This window comes from Sceloporus occidentalis, unplaced genomic scaffold, assembly GCF_023333645.1.
Source record: "Sceloporus occidentalis isolate IW3139 unplaced genomic scaffold, rSceOcc1.0.p SCAF_5, whole genome shotgun sequence".
NCBI lineage: Eukaryota > Metazoa > Chordata > Lepidosauria > Squamata > Phrynosomatidae > Sceloporus > Sceloporus occidentalis.
In genome coordinates this window covers 18,168,270-18,188,700 of record NW_028316985.1, presented here as the reverse complement: position 1 = coordinate 18,188,700, position 20,431 = coordinate 18,168,270, and the positions used below count along the sequence as shown (strand labels likewise).

The 20,431-nt window shown below is 39.5% G+C and overlaps 1 protein-coding gene across 6 annotated transcripts in view; it reads left to right on the top strand.

Moving 5' to 3' along the window:
- The window catches only part of LOC149311719 (voltage-dependent L-type calcium channel subunit alpha-1C-like), a 487,833-nt gene that overhangs the window by 228,969 nt on the left and 238,433 nt on the right, over positions 1–20,431 (top strand). For 4 of the 6 annotated variants that reach the window (XM_089527751.1, XM_089527750.1, XM_089527748.1 and 1 more), the window contains exons 2-3: positions 9,185–9,324; positions 15,813–15,952. The gene's annotated coding sequence lies outside the window, so the exon portion shown is untranslated. Of the gene's footprint in view, positions 1–9,184; positions 9,325–15,812; positions 15,953–20,431 lie in introns of those variants that run through there. The other 2 variants (XM_089527747.1, XM_089527746.1) reach the window with 1 other exon arrangement.

The following is a 20,431-nucleotide window of genomic DNA, read 5'->3' as shown; positions in this document are numbered from 1 at the left end:
CAGACATACTTTCTTCCTACAATTAGTATAGGCAGTTGTATGATGAACTGCCTATACTAGTTGTCTGAGACAACTAGTATAGGCAGACAGGCAGAAAAAGAAAAGGCACAGGAGATTACTTTGAACTGTTGTTTAAAAGTTTAATTAATAAAAATGATGAGCCACAATGTTTCATGAGTCACATCCTTATCTTATTTGGCTGCATCAGTGAACCCAAATACCTGAGCATGAGGAACAGCTAACTCATTTAGACAATGAAACATGATCTATTAGATGTAGCTGTCTTGCTAAAGCAGATTTGATTTAAATGAATTCCCCTGTTATTTTGTGCCATAAACAATGATACATCTGGCAAAAGATTTCAGAGGATCTGAAAATGGTTCTAATTTTGACAAATTCTTGCAGAGCTTTAATGACGGTTCTTAATTAGACCTTTATGAGTCGATATCTTACCTTTGATATTGGGTTGGCTTATTAAAATAAGAAATGGAAACATGGATGTATGCTTAACCATATCATAGAATCATAGAGTTGGAAGAAACCGCACGGGCCATCCAGTCCAACCCCCCACAGATATATGCTATCTGTGGCCCATTTATGAAAAACACTTGTTACTCAGAAAGCTGTCTCCTGGTGAGATGCATCAGCTAAGGGCCAAATTGTATGTTATGTCACAGCTTGGATCAGTTACATCAGAGCTTTTAAAAGTGACCATGCTCTCTCAGGAATTCTGGAGGTTGTTATCCAAACAAATAAATTTTACAAGCTCCATGTTAAATGTAGTTGTATGCCACTTTCTGCTGTCCTTTTTCCCCCAAGAAGAAAGCTGACATATCAGGTCTTTTGCTTTCTAGGGTTCTCATTCTTGTTCTGTTTATAATACGGTGTGTTTTATATACATCAGAAGCTGCCTTGTATTCCAACTCCGAGAGAAAGTGGAATGTGGATCAACAAATAAATTCTGCTAATCAGTAATATTTATGATGGCTCATGATAGCTCAAAAAATTAGTTCCTGAAGCTACATTTCCAGTCTCTGAGAGTCTAATTTTAGCTAATGCCACCAACATTTGCAAAGCACACAGATAGTATGGAACTATAACATTTTCTTAAAGAGAAACAGGTATGCCACTTCTATAATAAGCAGGCAAGGGTTTTCTATTATGGTAGAGAGCAATCATATTTATGCTTTCAGGAGCGATTCATTCCTGAGATACTTTTCTACATGTCATCTCTCCTGTAACAAATTCTGTAGGCTGATCTAAAGTGAAGAAAGGAGACAAGAGAGACATAAGCAGCCCCAGTAATGTACAGGTGCTTACTAGACAGGCATATACTGTTCTCAGAGTCCAGGAAGTTCAGGTTCAATAGGCTACAGCAATAAATCCAAGGCATCAATCCAAGGCAACATTCAGTAGCATGGTCATCTTACAAGGCCAATGTTCTTTGGAAACACAAGGCAGGTATTAAGAGACAAAGGTGTTGCTTCCTCCAGAATGTTTGGTTTTGAGCAACAACTTCCCAAGGGAGTTGCTGGAAAATTTATGGCCTGACCACCTCCTGCAGTTGTTGCCTAATTTATGAGCATTTCTTGTTTAAACACCCTGAGTGTCACAGTTGTCTGCATTTGGCTGCAGTAAGTACTACTGAGTCCATGTCTGTGTGCTGTCGCTGCTGGGGAATGTCACTGTCTGTCTCAAGCACTGACACATCCTCTTGTCCTTATGTTTCATTGCATGTGTTATAGTCTGAACCAGGATCCCAGGAAATAGGCATGACATCCTGTTTTTCTGCCTCACTGTCCATGTTACAGTCTGAATTTGGGTCATTAGAACAAGGCATTACAGACAGGTTGATGAAGGACAGCTGGAGAATGGAAATGCTAAGAAAAGTGGAGGCTGTTGTAAAAAAGAAAATAATAATTCTGGAATGCATTTTGGAAAATGCTTTCAAGTGGCCTCTAGAAGATTCATTATTTTTTTGTTTACTTATGCAAGACTTACCTGACTTGGTTCATTTCTCATGTGCATATTGGTCCAAAACGCACTACAGAAATAATCCAGTTTGAGACCACTTTAACTGCCCTGGCTCAATGCTAGGAAATTCTAGGAGCTGTAGTTTTGTGAGACATTTAGCCGCCTCTGTCAGAGAATTCTATTGCCACAATAAATTACAATTCCCTGGATTCCCTAGTAGTGAGTCAATGCAGTTAAAGAGGTCTCAAACTGGATTATTTCTGCAGTGTTTTAGACCAGTATTAGTTTTGAATAAAAGGTTTGGTGAAATTTATTGAACTTATTCCTATTGTTTCCATGTTATTTCTACCTCTGGTACCAAAGTTTCTATAAAGAATTAAACCTTAAGAATACAACTACTTTGTTAACTGAGGTATAGCTGTACACTGATTTCATGGAATCAGCTGTGAAAGCAGTTTACCTCAATGTCAATGAGAGAGAGAGAAATGACAGGTAATGAGGAATCTTTCATTATTATTATTATTATTATTATTATTTGCACTTCAAATTAGGGCATTAAAATGTCATGTTGCCTGACACAAATACGATGAAAAGAACTTATAGGACTAAATTTGCCAAATATTTGTCAGTGCTATATCAGGTAAAGCAGCTTCTAGATATTTAATGGTGATATTCCTCCTGCTCTTCCTCCTTTTAAAAAATTCTTCCATATGAAAAGTAAATGGTAAGGAGAAAGATTCTCTTGGAGCCTTTCCCCTGCGGAGAGATTTTTTTTGTGTGTGTGTGTGTGTGTGTGTGTGTGTGAAGGTGCATTCAGTGTGTGAATGCTCACCTGCGACCTAATGTTTTACATGCTAGACACGGATTTTGATATTTAGATAATGTGTATTAGGAGTTTATCACATGAAGGAGATCAGGAGTTTATCCCATAAATATCCTGGAAAAATCTCGTAATTACGTGAAACGATTTCACACGACGTCACACAAAACCCGTCATTAGAGTAGTCACAAAGAAGCATTAACATGCATCTTTTTACTTTTTGGATTTCAGCGACAATTTTTGCTTTATTTGTGGGGTGCTTTAAATGCGCTTTAAATGCGCTTTAAATACGCTTTAATCTCTCTTTAATGCCAAAATTAGCCCCAGTGTGACAAACTCCTTAGTGTGTGTTGTTTTATAGTCTGTTCTTTTAGAGTTATTGTAATGATAAATTGTATTTTGCTGCTTTTGATTTTAGATTGTATGCCGTAGGCTGGTTTTTATCTGTATTTTGTTATGACTTTGTAAAGCACCATGTAAAATTTACAGGGCAATAATAATAATAATAATCATAATCATTATTATTATTATTATTCACTCCATCACTGAAAGGTGAGCCATAGTTTTGACAAAAGACTTTCCATCTCATGAGACCATAATCAGCGTGCCTTTTATTGATTCAGGGAACTAGGATTTCCTACCTAGTACAGCAAATAACTTATCATTAAAAATTTCAATGCATCATCTCTGTATTCACCTGAGGTATGTAGCTAAGTATAATTTATGTGTTCATCATTTTGCTGCCTAATTAGCAAATACTTTGCAGGGGGGGGGGGCTTAGCCTTATTTTTCATTTCAGATCCCTAGTTCCTGGCTTTTTGTTGTTGCTGCTATTACATGTTTCTTTCTATTGCACATGCACGCACATTCACACACAGAGAGAGAAACAATGTTCTAGACTGTTCTTGGTGAAAAAAAGAAAAGTCCTCCATGTTAGTGCAGTGGCAGTGGGTTGTGTTTTTTTTTTAAATGTGCTAAATCCTTTTAAAAAAATGCCTCATGTTGCTGTATGCTGAAGTGAAAATGTCTCCTTAGCAACAAAGTGTGTTTTGGAAGCAACCCAATATCAACAAATCTGTCTCAACATCTGCTTTATAAAGTTGATCCCCTAAGTATGCATTTCTGGCTCTGTGGTGCTAAAGGTCAATGTTATTAATACTAACTGCAGCCTTGGCTTAACATATTCACACTGCAAGGATATCCATGACCAGGATCTGTTCATAACCTACAATCCAGAAACCCAGAGTCTTTCACAGTTACATTTTTCCCCCAAGTCACCTCTGTCACCTTTTCTTCCTTTTACAGATTGCTTCTTTTTGATTATTGATGCCTGTCATGTGGTTCTTAAAAAGAAATCTGGAGAACGACTGATACAATTGCTGTTGGGTTGTATAACTAAAAAAATAATTTGTAATATTTGTTCTGAGTATTTTGTAAAGTACTTGCAAAGAGCACAGATATTTTGATAAGCTAGAACTTGTGTTTTGTTTGAAGACCATAGGTTATCTTTCAGGTTACATATTATAATTAGCATTTAGCTGTTGCAGGAAACATGGAGCTGTAATTGAGAGAGGAGTGATTAGGCAATAGTGTACACTTAATTAACGAGAACACTCTTGATTAAGAGACATACGAATCTCATGTTAACCAAACATTGACCCAAAACACGAGAGAAGTACGCTCAGTTAATGATACAGACTGAGTTTCCCTTAGCTTTTTTCTTTTCTTTTAATTTTTTTTATTAAGCATAAACACAATCATATACACTTTTAAAACATACATCTAAAAACAACATGCATTTCCAACAAAAACATAAGCCCAGCTAAACTAAAGAACAAAAAGAAACAGTACTAACACTACTGACTTCCCACCTTCAAACTGGTGGCTATATTCCACTATTACTAAATTTCCTTTATATGATATTATATTTATGCCTCTACTACATATAAACAATGCTTAATTTACAAAGCCTGAAAAAAGATGTGTAGTCCCAGCAGGACTGCAAAAATGAAAGAATTCCCAATTGCTCTTAAAAATTTTCAACCAAAATAGTGAAAGGTCTGGAAACCATGTTCTGTGAGGAGTGGCTTAGGGAGCTTGGTATGCTTAGCCTTCTGAAGAGAAGGTTAAGAGGTGATATTTGACATCCCTCCAAATATTTAAACATATCACACTGAGGATGGAGCAAACTTGAGTACCCCTTACAATAAAACAAGATCCTGCTAGTTTTACCAGGGAAATAGATTATACTGAGATTTATAAAATTATTGTAATTCAGATTGATGTTACCATCTTCTTTTTGTCACGTAACTCAAGGAATTCTCCAGCAACTTCTTCCTAGATTCATTGTAGTAATACAATACAGTATCATCAGATATATTTCAGTTGTTTGGACAGTAGATAATAAAATACAACAATTGCACAGTGAACAAGCAAGAAAAAAAGCCTAATAGAAATTTAAAAATGGACAACAGCAGTAGGCAAGGGGAGCAATTTTCACCCGCATACTTTCCCAGTGGGCTACACATCCCTGAGAATCAACTATTTAATATTCAAAGCCAAACCCTCAAAAACAGAAGAAATTTCTGGTTTCTATTTTTGGTCCTTTACAGCAGGGCACATGGCATGGGGAGAGATGTTTTCACAGTATTTTCTAGTTCTGGGAGTCTCCTGGAGTGATTTTGGACATTCTTGCTTGTTCTATGGAAACTGAACAATTCTCACTCCATTTATTTGGAGGGGGTGTCAATAAAAGCAGAAAAGCCCATAAGAAATTAAAAAAACAATGTTTAGCAAATCACAAACAGCAATAAATAATGGTAGCTGCAAGCTTACTTTTCACTCAGTTCAACATCATCACAGCTAAGTGTAATCAAGTGAAATTTTGTTGCTGCCTTCAGTTTGGCATCAAATGGTTTTCAGTCATGGACAATAAAGTGATAAGCTAGTAGCCAGCTGTTTCTTCCATAAGAGTGAATGTAGCTTCTGAATTCTCTTGTTAAATATCTTCCCAATTCTAACTGAGTTGTCAGGATCCTAAATATAAAATTACTGAGATAATGCCTTTGTCTGCATGGGTGAAAACCCCCATGATCACCGTGACACTGTGATGACTGTTTGCACAGTGCACAGGGGTTGTCCACTGGGCTAAAAGAAGCAGTCCCAACCCATTTCAAAACCTGCCTGCTCAGACAATGCATGTGGCCAAAATGGGAGGAAAACAGATCCAATCCATATTCCAAGGTTTAACATTGGAGCAAAAAACATTGTTTGGTGCCAAACCAGAAACTGTGAGCTATTGCACTGGCATGTGGACTGCACACCAGTCAGGAGCAGGTGCCATGGGCCGGAAAAGCAGCCAGCACCATTGCTGGCTATATCTATAGATATAGATGTAGATGTAGATATAGATATATATTTGTCACCCATCTGCAAATTGATCGTACAGGTGCATGAGTGGGCAACTGTACCATTGACACATTGCACAACCCATGGACGCTAATGGTGACAAAAACAGCAGGTTACCGACAATACAATGGATTTAATAATAACATTAACAAATCGACTGATCCAATAGGGGGGAAAGGAAAGAAGGATATAATGTACTGTGGGGGCACCATGATTGTACTGTGCCAGTGCTTCACTGAGCACATTGATGCACTGTGTGGGCAGTACATTGATTGTGCCATTGAGCCACTGGTCTTGCAGGGCATCCAGTGGGCCAGTGGCTGGGCAGGAAGAGGATATGATTGGGAGCTGCTGATGGAGCATCTGTGTGCTCATGCACATTCATTTGTGATAGAACAGGGGGAAATGGTATGACACAGCTTGTAGACATGAATGCTCTGTTTTGACAAGTGTTTCTTCACAGTAGGAGGGGTGTTGTGGACTGCCTGTCAGTTGTCAGGGCACTGTGGGAGCCAGGGGCGTAGTCAGTGGGATCTCCCTGCAATTCATGAAAGATGGCTTTTCCTCTCCATCTGCTGCCAGCAACAGTGACCTCTGAGAAAAAAGTGCAGGTTTCCTGGGTTAACCTGACTCTACTCCAGAGTTAGCTAAGTCATGGGCAGCCTCAATGTTTCCCCCCAAAAAACCAAAATGGAGTTTTGTGACATGCAAGTAGTGTGCCCAGTTTGGTGTGTGTGGCCGCCATCTTGGCCAGTCTCCATTATACTCTGAACTGGCCCAAGACTTACTAGCCAGTGCAGACAAGGCCTAAGAGTGTATGCACAATGGCTGCTTCTTTTGTGATTGCATTATGTGCAAACAAGACGCCCATAAAAAGAACTGTTGGCAACATGTTGTAAAGGTTTTTGTTTTGTTTTTTGCCATACCTACTGTGTCAACTGTGCAGCCTACTAGTCCTGTCTGGATGAGTAAAGTCTCTTATTTGGGTTGTGAGCATTAGGTATGTTTATGGACACAGCCTTAAGCCATTATTTCTGTCTGGACTTTCTTCTTCATTCCAAATCAGTACTTCCACTGCAAATATCATTTCAGGTAATTTCAAAGGGATGCTTTGTCTCCTGCTGGATTTGCACAGGTACTAAATTGGTTAAAAACATGGGCAGCAAAAAGGGTTTGGATATGTATTAGAAATCTATTACTGTTTCAGATATTAATGAGTAATACCACAATACGTTTTTTAGTGTTCTGTTTCCTTTACATGTATTAGCTGAGTACTATTTCATCTGTATTTCTTGTCTAATCATTTCTCAACTTCATGTACAGTGCTGAATCTTAACTTTAAACCCTGATCTGGGACCAGGAGAGTTTAAAGACTAGTACCTTAAACATATCTGACTCCTCAAAGTACTGTATACCAAATGGAAGAGCAATTATACAAAAGTGTAAAACTTGATGATACATTTTTTTCTGTATAACTGACCTCAAATTGGATATATTTACAATTCAGTCACTATTTATTTTGCAACATCCATGCATGCTCAGGTCAACATGTTCCTTCATTATTGCATGTTCCTTCACAATGTGATGTTTTGAGGATTAGTAGGTGAAATGAGGTCTTTTTCATTAGGGACCTCTGCACTGTGAGTAGCTCACCTGACAGTTTAATTGGTTAGTAAGGGCTTTGGGAAGAAGGTTGATTATTAGATGGCCGTACTCCTGATTTCTCTGTGGTGGATTATTGTACTTTTGTTTTAATGCTTTGTCTTAGCACTTTAGAAAGATTTAACTTAAGTTTTGTTACTTGTTTTGAATTTCATTTAGGAAAGAAATTATAGTAAACAAACTTGGCAACAGTATTATGTGGTTGATTGTGTTACTATTGCCATAGTTTGCAGATACTCAGTGGGCACTAAATCAAAGAGTTGATACTATCACCATAGTTGACAGATGGGGGCACTAAGTCAAAGAGAGTGGATTACTTAGGGACACCAGGGAATTCATAAGTGTAGTTAAACTTGGAGATATCCTGATTCACATTTCAAGTCTTTCACCAATATGCTATGTGATTTCTATCAATGAAATAATGGAGACAGTGTCAGAAAATTGCTTCCAGAGTATTCTGGACTCAGAGCTGAACCTGTTACCTTCGCACTCCATAGCAATGCATGATGGCTGGTCTATACATGCATCCAGCTGTGCCATTTGCCACTGCTGCTGAAAGTTGCTCCCTCTGAGGTCAGAAACAAGGTGCTTAGCCTTAATCACATGATGAGGTACTTTGTTGTGACCTCAGACAGAACAATCTGTTGCACAGTGGTGGGTGGCACAGTAGGATGCATGTGTAAACTGTCACCATGCATCACTATGGATTGCTTCAGATTCTCCTGCAAAACCAGAGCAAAGGGTGAGGTTTTTTTTAAAAGGTTTAGGTAGGAATAAAATGGATTCGATGTGGAATTGGCCTTTCCTTGTATAGATGGTCCAACTTCGAATCAGGGATGTGGCCCTGTATCATGTAGTTAAGTTGTGGTGAAACTGGTTTAAATGGCCCATGTAGGCAATCCCTTAGAGAGGGCTGTTGGCTGGCAGCCTCTGGCACCAGGTTGACTGTGATGCTGTTTCACTGTCTCCTGGACCAGGAATTGTGGCTCTCTGGATGACATCAGACTACAGCTTTCATCAGCCCTAACTGTCACAACCATAGGGAATGGTGGGCATTACAGTGTAGCAACATCTGGAGTACTACATGATTCCTTTCACTGCTGTAGCTGGAAGAAGACAAACTAAGGATTTTCCAGTGCAGGAGTTATTTGGTTTGGGGTAATGAAAGACACATTAAATCATATGGCTGTCTATGAATAAGATGGTCACCATAATCCCTTCCTTTCCTAAAGTATAAAATGATGCATTACTGAAGTTTTCCCATTACATAGAATTAACAATGCTGTTTTATTTATTTCTTTTCTTTTCTCTCCTTTGCAGGAACGAGTGGAATATCTCTTTCTCATAATTTTTACAGTGGAAGCATTTTTAAAAGTAATAGCATATGGACTTCTCTTTCACCCTAACGCTTACCTCCGCAATGGCTGGAATTTACTAGATTTTATAATTGTGGTAGTAGGGTGAGTATCTGTGTCTCTGTTATGTCTGTGTTCTCTCTCCTTAAACATTTAAGGAATGAAATTTTATCAGTATGATTTCTTAAATCTCTTACTTTTTCCTGGTAGAATTTCTGCAACTTTTACATTCAGAAATATACCAGAAAAAAATTTCCCAACTCACTGCACTCAGAATCTGGATTTTAGTTCCCGGTAGTATCAAAGTCCCATATGTGTTATCCTCTTTATGAATAAATATAAACGTTTTTGGTCCAAACTATATATGATGAGGGGGGAAAACAGTGATTGGATTTCCTTGGTATCTTCTCCATTGTTTTAAAGTCGCTATGGGGGAGAATATTTGAGTAGTGTTGTTGTTCTTGGAAAATATTTCAGGTTTTCCTCAGTATACCTCCCCAAGCCGAGAAGGCACTCCTCCCAACAAAACATGTACAATACGGACACCTTTCCCCACCACCATGGCTATTGGAAGTGAGCTTAGCCCTTCCTATTCCAGCATTGTAATCATCATTCAATTTGCTTTCTCCCTAACAGCTACTTTTAGGTAAAGGAAAAGGCAATAGATCTTCACTGTCACCAGCTAGGTGGGCCGTACAGAGTGCCCTCGGCTTACATGGGGGATCCGTTCTGGACACACACACATACACCCCGCGTAAGCCTAATTCTGCGCATGCTCAAGCCCCATTGGAATGAATGGGGCTCATGTATGTGGCGGTGCGGCGACGCAGCAGCGTGCGCACACCATGGGCACGTGCCCCATTCATTCCAATAGGACGCACCACCCCTTGTGTCCCATGCACTCCCACACGGGGTGCCCACATAGGCTTAAATCCATGTATAGCACGCCTGCATATGACGCGGGCGCACTGTACTCAGTTAGCCATGATTACTATCAAGAAACATAGAGAACCCATTGATTTTAGATTGCCTTTTATACCTGGGTACCCATTTGGTTGTCTTTGTGAAATTCCCTACTTGTTTGCCTTCGTACAACAGTATCTGGGAGAATAGCAATAGCAATAGCAAGTACATTTCTATACTGCTTATCAGTGAACTAGCACTCCATAAGTGGTTTGCAGTCTGTAAGCTGGGTACTCATTTTACTGAGCTATGAAAGGATGGAAGGCAGAGTCAACCTGGGGAGCCCTTCAGGGTCTATTGTACAACGACAGTTAACCACTGCGTCACCAGGGCTCCTATCACTTCTGTACATGATTCACTTGAAGAGGACTCTCCAATTTTCTTCACCGAGGTGACATCTATTGTGGAAACCTCCCCGCACTTTGTGGACTACAGTTGAAATGCCCCAAGTTCACTGTGAATTAATTTTAGGTGAAATTCTGGTGGCAGTTGCACATAGATGTATTTGATCAAAATTACTGCTGCAAAATTACTGCTGAAACTACGGAGATTATCCCATGAGGCTTTAAATCTGCTAGAGAACAGAGCCCTTGGCAACACTTTTCACATAACATTGTCGACATATCACCACTGCTTTGCTATGAGGCATTGTTAGCATGTCCCTTTTCATTGATGAAGAAATCCTCTAAATAAGCTTCCAAATACAGTGCTATAGCATTTGTCCTCAGGTGCAATAAATTCCTTGTGTGGCAGTTCTGGTATTGGACACTCATGTGGTGTCAGTGAACTTTATCACACAGGCCCTAGAAAGGGCCTTTCGCGTTCTGAAAGGGAATGCTGTTTACCCCACAGCGAGAATGCTGCCACCACTGCCGATCATCTCCATCCCGAATGCATCCCAGAGGGGGTGATTTTCAGAGACACTTGAGCAGCGTTCCTGAAAATCGGCCCCTGGGGAACACATCTGGAACGGGATGGGGATGATTGGTGCTGGTGGCGGCAGTGTTCTCGCTGTGCAGTAAACAGCATTCTTTGCCGCCTCCTGTCCCCATCACGTTCCCTTTCAGAATGCAACAGGCCATTCCAGGGCCTGCACGATAAAGTTCAGTGTCTGCTCCTCATCCCCTCACCTCTTCCCCCTCACTATTCCAGAGCAGGATGTTGTATTTTTTACTTTCAGGATATTTGTGGAAACGTATTTCCTTATAGCTTCTGTCCAAATCTAGAGATTTTTCTAGAGTCATTCAGAAACAATCTCAAGTAAAATTCTGAACTGCTTACCTGTTCTCTAGAACTAGGACTGTTAGGACTGGATGACAGAGAGATTTATTTTCTTCCGTTGCACTATTTGTACATAATCCAAAGCAGATGACTAATAATTGGCAGACCACTCACATATGCTAAAAGTTGGGGGGGGGGGGGGTAGTTTTTCCTGACCCATGCCCTCCAACTGTCCCAGTTTGGCAGGGACAGTTCCAATTAATTCTCTTTTGTTCCACTTTTTTCCCCAGCTGCTTTAAAAATGTGCCACTTTCCCCCTTTGTCCTCAGTTTATTTCCCTTGGTGCAAACTAGGTTCAATGTACAAAAGTAGTTTGTACTCAATTAACTTAGCTAGGGTAGGGGTGGGCAGAGCCAAAAATACACCTTCTCCTGGCTTGTCTGTTCTTCCTTATTGTGCCACCTTGACCACACTCTGATGTTGCTTGACTATATGTCCCCATTTTCATCTGTGAAATGCTGGAGAATATACTAATGTTGCCACAATATTATGTACAAATAACAAACTATATATGGGAAAGGAGGAGACAGGAATGATTTGGCAAATCAACCTTCTTTTCTGCCATAGATTTCCTTTTTGTTTCTTTAGGGAGCCCTGGTGGCACATTTTTTAAATGCTGGTCCCGCAGCCGCAAGGTTGTGAGTTCAATCCCAGGGCCTCCAAGGTTGACTCAGCCATCCTTTTGTAGTTCGCTAAAATGGATACCCAGCTTGTTGGGAGCAATTAGCTTACAGATTGTAAACTGCTTAGAGAGTGCTGAGTTCACTGATAAGTGGTATAGAAATGTACAGGCTGTTTATACCTTTGCTTCTACAAAACTGGAATAGGAATGAACTAGTTAAAATAAATTATCAGTTAACTTAATTGATGAATTAAGTTATCAAGGAGCAGTGCCTGTCAGTCTGTTTACAGGCATAATTCAGCCTGTCATGAAGCAGAAAACTTTGGTTTGCCCTAATCAAAATTCTATATTACTTCCCTTTCTGTAGTTTTTCCTTATTGGAAAACATTTCTTCCATTTTAAAGCATTGGCTTTAAGGACCTCATGAGGATTTGATCTAGTTGAAGGAGAACAGCCTATTAATATTGGTTGCAAGGATATTTTTCCTAACATGGACAATATTACTGTAATACTTTTGAGAAAATGAACTTTTTACTAAATAACTACTAAATAAATTATGACTAAATAGGCACAACTTTAGTTATGAAAAAAGAAAGAAGATTCACTCCCCATCTCAAATCTTAGGACAGACTTGTCTGTCAAGACTGATATACAGTGCGCCCGCGTTATACACAGGCACATTTTACACGGCTTACAGCATACACTGGAAGCCACACCGGAAGGAAGGGACACGCGCGCTGGAAGAAAACAATGGCATGCGCTCCCATGGCATGTGCCCTGTACACCGCCACCACGCCACCCCAGGCATGAGCCCCATTCATTTGAAAGGGGCTTGAGAATCCGTGTTTTTCCCTTACGTGGGGGGGGGGGGCGTCTGGAACGAATCCCCCACGTAAGGGAAGGGACAACTGTATAAGCACACTTTAAAAATGCTATGAAGAATGTAAGTAAAAGGTCTGCCTAACTCAGCCATGTATCCCTGATAGTAGCTACCCAAAAGTCCCAGGCAAGAGAGATCAGGAGACTTTTACAGAAGAAGAGGAGCAAGGTGAAAAAGCAGTTACCTAGTTCTGCTTCTGTTGCTCATTTTCTATCGTCCAGTTGCTACTAGGTCCTCTCCTTCAGATTCCAGCTCATTGTCTGAATATGGCACAAAGAGCAAAAAAGAGAATGTTCCATTTTTGTTTTGACAGCTAGGACAGAGAAATCCAAGAGATTCAAGTGGGATTCAGGAAAGGCACTAGGGACCACATTGCAAACATATGATGGCTAATGGAGCACACCATGAAATTCTAGGGAAAATATCAGCATGTGCTTTACAGACTATGGCCAAGCATTTGTGTATGGATCACCAAAAGCTATGGAACACTCTCAAAGACATGGGTGCCACCACATTTGATGAGAAATCTGTACAAAGGACAAGAGGCTACTGTCAGCACAGAATATGAAGAAACAATGATTTCCAATAGGCAAAGGGTTCAGGAAAGACTCTATCACCCTATTTGTTCAACTTGTATGCAGAAAACACCATAAGAAACGCAGGGTTAGATTCAGAAGATGGAGGAGTGAAAAGAAGAGGAAGGAACATCAACCATCTTAAGATACATGGTTGACACCATAATACTGGTGGAAGATATCACAGACTTGGAACAGTTACTAAGGCAGGTCAAAGATGAAAGTACAAAGGCAGGCTTACTGTTGAACATGAAGAAAACAAAAATAATTACCACAGAAGAAGTACATAAATTCAAACTAGACAATGAATTAATCAAAATAGTTAAAGAATTTCATACCTAGGATCAAACATTGATAAGAATGGTGACCGCAGTCAAAAAAGAAGAAGAAGATTAGGAATAGGAGGGGCAGCTATGAAAGAGCTAGACAAGATCCTAATGTAGAATTTTGATAATATTTTTGTCTAGTGGATTCTTGTTTCGGTGTCATTTTATTAAAACTGTAAAATACTATCAGAGAAAACACTTGTAGTAAACTCAGCTTTTTAGGCTCCCAGAAGGCTGTGATATTTTTGCAGACACATCACTCATCACCTGGTGAATGGTTTATCTTCAGTAGAAAAACAGAAATCTAGGAAGAGGAAGCAGAATATGCTTCCTAAGACTGTTCACTGGACCACAAGAAACATGTGGAGCCAGATTTCGTGTCTGCTACCTTTATGAGTATCATCTAATTTCAGTGGACTATGAGAAACATGCAGCAATAATCATGTGCAACATTTCTCTAATAATTTGTTAATGTGATTTATGTTATTAGTGTTAAAGGCATTTTATATTTATATAAATATTTTATATTTTGTTTGCCTTTAATAAGAACCCTGAGAGAGATGATGATGATGATGATGATGATGATGATGATGATGATGATGATGATTGAGGTTCCATTTTGAGATTTCAGCCTAAGCCTGTGCAAACTGAGGGAGCTGGGCATGTTCAGCTGGGGAAGAGAAAAGGTCTAAGTCAGTGCTTTTCAAACTCCCCCCCCCCCCTGCAAATACAATCAGCCCTCCATATACACAGATTTTTTTATTCGTGGATTCAAGCATTCACAGTGTGAAAATAATTTTAAAATGTATAAATTCCAAAAAGCAAACCTTCATTATTCCATTTTATATAAGGGACACCATTTTACTACACCATTGTATTTAATGGGACTTGAGCATTCACGGATTCTGTTATCCCAGAGGGATCCTGGAACCAAACCCCAGCGAATATCAAGGGCCCACTGTATCTTGAAAAATGCTGGGATCTTATACTTCATACACATAAACATAACTAATATTTTAACAACATTTTTCATCCCTCTTATACAAGCAAATCTATCACAGTATTATGATAATCGTGGATCCTAAATCAAGCCACAAAGAAAAACCCTGTTAATTGATATATATTTGAGGAGGGGGTGGATTTTTGAAGATCCTGTTAGGAAAATCACTGACCCTGTGCTAGGGACTTCTTAGCTGTTTGATTATCTTATCATAGGAAAATTTACCTTGATCTCCTTTGGCAGAAGACAAAACAAGAGTAACTACAAATATTTTTGATGGTTCTGTATCCTTTAAACAGACCAGTCCATCAATCACAGTTTGAAAATTTTTGCTACACTGTCCATGCTCTTGTAGTTCTGCAGTGTCCTACATGATGCACATTTGCCTGTGTGTGTTCACAGAAGAAGACATGAAATCTCTGTGCAATCAGGGAGGTTTGGATCAACATGCTTTGCAGCTGTAGAACTTCATTCTTTAAGTTCTTCTGCTATGACCCTGCTGTCCATTTTTGCAGGACTGCCGCCAAAATTAGTTTTATTGATCTTTCTGTTTGTAAAATCAGATACTATTAGTCTTTGTGCTGATGGCTATGAAACTATGGTATTAAAAAACTCCAAAGCTTGTGAAGCAATTACAGTGTTGTCATTTTAAGATTCATTACCTAATTTGTATCTCTAGATATATGCATTCAAAGGTACATGTATAATTAGTTAAGTATTCCTCTATTTAATTTTACTTATAAATAATCTGAAATATGAAAGATGAGGATACTTTAAGATAATTAAAAACATGTGGCAGAAGTTAAAATTGGTTGTATATATCAATCGGAATGTCATAGATGGATACCAAAATTCTTCCATTTTCCTGTATAGTGGCTACAGTCTTTCATTTTGTTTCACACTGTGTACTAACAGTTCATTTCCTTTTTCCATCCTCACCACCCAGGCTTTTTAGTGCAATTTTAGAACAAGCAACCAAAGCAGATGGGGTAAATTCAATAGGAGGCAAAGGCGCAGGATTTGATGTTAAAGCACTTCGGGCTTTCCGAGTATTACGCCCCTTGCGGCTGGTATCTGGAGTACCTAGTAAGTAACCAAGTTTTTATTTCTCTCTCATTATTGCTGTTGTTTCTAATCACAGCATATATTGTGACAGAAAGATGCAGAAAGAGATGTATAGTCAGATGTTCAATCCCTGACATGATGATGGATTTCAGGTGTTCAGCAGGAATAAGAAAGATGTTGTTGTCGTTATAGTTTCTATCAAGCACTTAAAAAGAATAGAGTCCAAAGCAAGATGCATGGAGAGAAAGCAAGAGACTGAGAGATTTTTTTTAATAAAGTAGAGTTATTACACCAACTGTGTTTGATAGCACAATTTCAAAATGATGTGAGATAATAGATCAGTTTAAAACAACATGAAATGAATACGTAATCACTATAATGAATCTAACATGAATTAAATCAACGCAGCCATTGAGTTCCTGGCTCTGAAGTTGCTCTCTGTTATTACTCTCACATATGGCTAGTTTACTGACAGACCTCCTCCCTGCGTGTGTGTTCTCTTGAATGACAGCTCTTTTTCCCTCTTGTTTCTGGAAAGGTTGGGCCTCTGATAGACTGGAAAATAATTTGTAGTGAAATTCTATGATGGAGCATTTATCTAATTTTTTTTTCTGAGTATCACCCTGGGTCAAATAGATATTTCAGGATTCTGTGGTGCTACAAAAGTCCATAAAACCGTATGAAGTGAAATGATAGTGGGATGAATATGTACACCATGAGAAATAATGTCTCCATTCCTGGAGGTGGTGATTGTGGCATGTAGTGGTAGTAGTATTAGCAGTATTAGCAGTATCTTTAAACTTCCAATATTTAATAGAACCCCTCTTTTTCTACCTTGAAATTTATGAAATTTATCAGAATATCAAACTTTTAAAAATTGTTCAAGTTGAGGCCCAAAGAAAAGTTCAGAAATTCTTTAACAACAGGAGAGTATGGTTTATCAGCCCTCCCCATTGATGACTAGAATGGTCAGTCTGATAGACCCATTGCAATTTCATATATTAGAATTACTCAAGTCATAACACCTCAGGTATAAAATAAAACTTATCTTTCCTGACCTAATGTTAAATGTTTTCATTTTTTGAATGAGCATTATTTTGTCCTAGAAAATGATTTTAAAAACTCAAAGTAAAACTCATATCATGAGCATCTATAACACTGTACATGTCCAACCACCTACCTAAAATGATTTTAAAATTAAGAAGAAAGCAAAGGCACTTTGGCAAACATGACAGTCCATGGGCTGACACCAGACCTGTTTACCACTGTCTCCATTACCAACTGGTGTTTTGGTGATCATTCGTTTCCACAGCCTGTGAGAAGTCCAGCCCTGAGGTTCAGCCATAGCTGCCTTATTGGCAGGACAGTACTATCATGTGGCCTAGTGACACATTTGTCTAAGGTGGCACTGAACATATAGGCTTGTAGGGTAATTAAAGTTTCCCAAGGCTTCGGCCTTTCTTAAGGAAACAAAAAAATATATATATTAAAAATATCAAAGCCAAGCCTGTTAGGGTCTAGCTTTAAATTAGCAGAGTAGCAGAAGTGTGTTCCTGTCTAGCTCTACTTCCCCCTATGAACTGAGGCTGACTCCAAAAACAACACAAGTAACTTGTAGTTCAAACAAAAGTTTACTAAAAGCTGTATCCTAATCTAGCTAGTGAATAGTTCAGCTAAAAAGAAATATTTCTCACCATCTTTCCAAGGAAAGTTGAGAGAGGGGGAAAATAGAAAATATGCATTTCCATTGAAAATCTTTAGTGTGAATGTGTGTTAGTTCGGGGGGGGGGGGCTAAATCACATTGGTTAGTTTGAATGAGAGAGGGGGGGAGTTTGCATGCAAGAATTCCCTGTCTCTCTAAGGAGGAGCAGAGAGAATGCAAATATCTTCCAACATTACTGAATGTACTTCTCTCTCTCTCTCTCTCTCTCTCACACACACACACACACACACACACACACACACACACACACAGCCACAACTCCAGAAGGTCCTATTCTACAAAATTCTCAACAGGTTCCCTGCTGTGCCAAAGGGGAGAGTAAGCAGAGGTGTCACCTCTGTATGTTCCCCACCATGCAAGGAAAATGAGGAGAAACACTGGTGACAGAAGTGGTTCGAATATTCCCCCCATAATGCCAAAAGAAATGGAGCCAGTTCTGCTACTGCCCTGTTCCTGGTCCTTCCCTCCTCTTGCATCTGTGTCAGGAGGATGAGGATTCTGCTTCCATTGGTCCCCAGCTCCTCCTCTGGTGGGAAGGACAGTTTGGCTGGCTGTGCTATGATGGGCAATGGCATTAGCAGTTGGAGCCTGACCATGCATGCTGTGAGGAATGGTTCTTCACTTGCCACCTCAAGCAGGAGGAGAGCTTGGTTAGACTCAGTGCCTTTCTGATTAATGTCTCTTTGTCTTGACTGTGTAGGAAGAAAGCCCACTGAGGAAATACAATTTTCCCATCATTTCCTTGTCCACAGTGGTGTTTGCTTGCTACACTGTGCTTCTAGGGATATTGTTGAGCAGCATGAGGGAAATGTGTAAGTGTAATTTATGGCAGCAAATAATTTATGAGGGCCAACTTCCAAACCTACACTGCCTTAAGCACATGGAGGCTCCTGGCATGTCTCTATGCAGGAAACCTGCTGTACTGATATAAGGTGCGATACTTTCACAGATGTCACCATTTCAACTCTTCCACAGCAAATCTTGAATTCTTGCTCTACCCACACAACAGTTGATGGCTTGTGCAGGGGAGAAAACCCCAAAATAAACATAAACAACTTATATAAGTACACGATAGCAACCCAGAAGCAAAGCCTATGTATTGTAGGAATGAGTCAGCACAAAGGTTTACAAATGGAATGAGCTTTACTAGAATCTTGTCATTGTTTCCATTTAAGATTTTTGTAAGTGAATAGTGTTTCTGTGGCGGGTTACAAACCGCCACTTGGGATGTCCTCAGGACGTCCCAGTTTAAAAAAGGGGCGTCTCTTCCAGATGCCCCTATTCCTGTAACAGACTCTGTCCATAACAAATGGCGGCGGCCATTCCACACGGCCGCCGCCATCTTGACGTAACGGACGCTGTGCGTCCACACGTCGCGTGGCACTAATGACGTCACAAGTGCACCATTGGTGCCTCGTGGCGTCATTAGCACGCTGCCAGAAGAAGCTGGAGCTTCTTTTTTGCTCCGTAAGGGAGCCGCACAGTTTGGCTGTGGCGGCTCCCTCACGGAGCAAACAGCAGCGCCGGTTTGTAACGCCTCTGTGTAAACATTTTATAACTGCATGTTTATGAATGGTTCATAAAACTGACCGGGGGGGGGGTGGGTGGGGGTGGGGGTTGAATTGTGTCTGTCCGCTTCCATATATCTCTGTGTTAGGAGTAGGCAACTATGTGGGAGGCAGGGGCCAATTTCTTCTTCTCACAATCTCCGTAGGCAGCACTCACATACACACTCCACAGCAAGCCTCAATGTCTCACTTTTCCTCTGCAGTCATTCTCATTACATCACTTTCTGTTGCCATTTTGAAAAGGACTGCAGTAGAAAATTGAGGTATTAGAGGATAGTGGGGCTTGTGTGGGTGGATTGGTAGTTTTCATACATTGGCAGACTTTTTAACAAGTTTTAAGGCAAAATTCACCAGAAAACCATGCTGGCATTTTTGAAAAATGTATTTTGGAGAGTTGTCAGGGGCTATAAGACACTTCTGGGGAAGTACTTACTCCCAATTCCCAAAGCTGGAGACTCTTGTATGGCCATTGACACAAAGGCTTCCAATTTAAGTTTCAGTTAGCATTTACACATATGGAGCTGATGAAGAGGGCTTTTTCTTCCTATACCTTTATAAAAAAAATAAATACCATAAGAAGCTGAATGCTTTTCCAGATTGAAGACTTTATCTTGCATCAGTTGATCCTGATTTTTTAAAAAAAACAATGTGCCTCCAAACAAGCTCAAGAATTGTACTATGCATTTGCTGTGCATAAAATATTTGTTGTAATAAGGTTTGTTCATCTTATTATTCAATTGCTTTTTAATTCCATTACTGGTCTATTTATTTAGAGTTACAACATATACATTTGAAATAACCACTAGTATATTAATTATAAACATTTTGCTAGTATGAAGGGTATATTTTATGGAAATGGGCTGCAATGTACAATAATTTAACACAGTGTGCAAGTAAAAACAACAACTAGGGAACCACTGTGAGTGAGTTCCATTGAATACTAGGGATGGCAAGAATTGCCACTATTATTCATTTCTTGGCCAAAACAAATGAATTTTCCAACAATCAGAAATCATAATACAACTGTGGGAATTTAGTACAGTTTCCCTCAGTATCTGTACATCCTGAAGTGTATCGGTTTGTGGTAAACAACAATCTTGCGCCAGCAATCTTGTATAACAAAAATCTTGCATAAAACGGTTGAAATAAAAAGCCACACCAAAAAACAGGAATCATGCACCAAAAAAGTACACACCTTTTTTTACAAG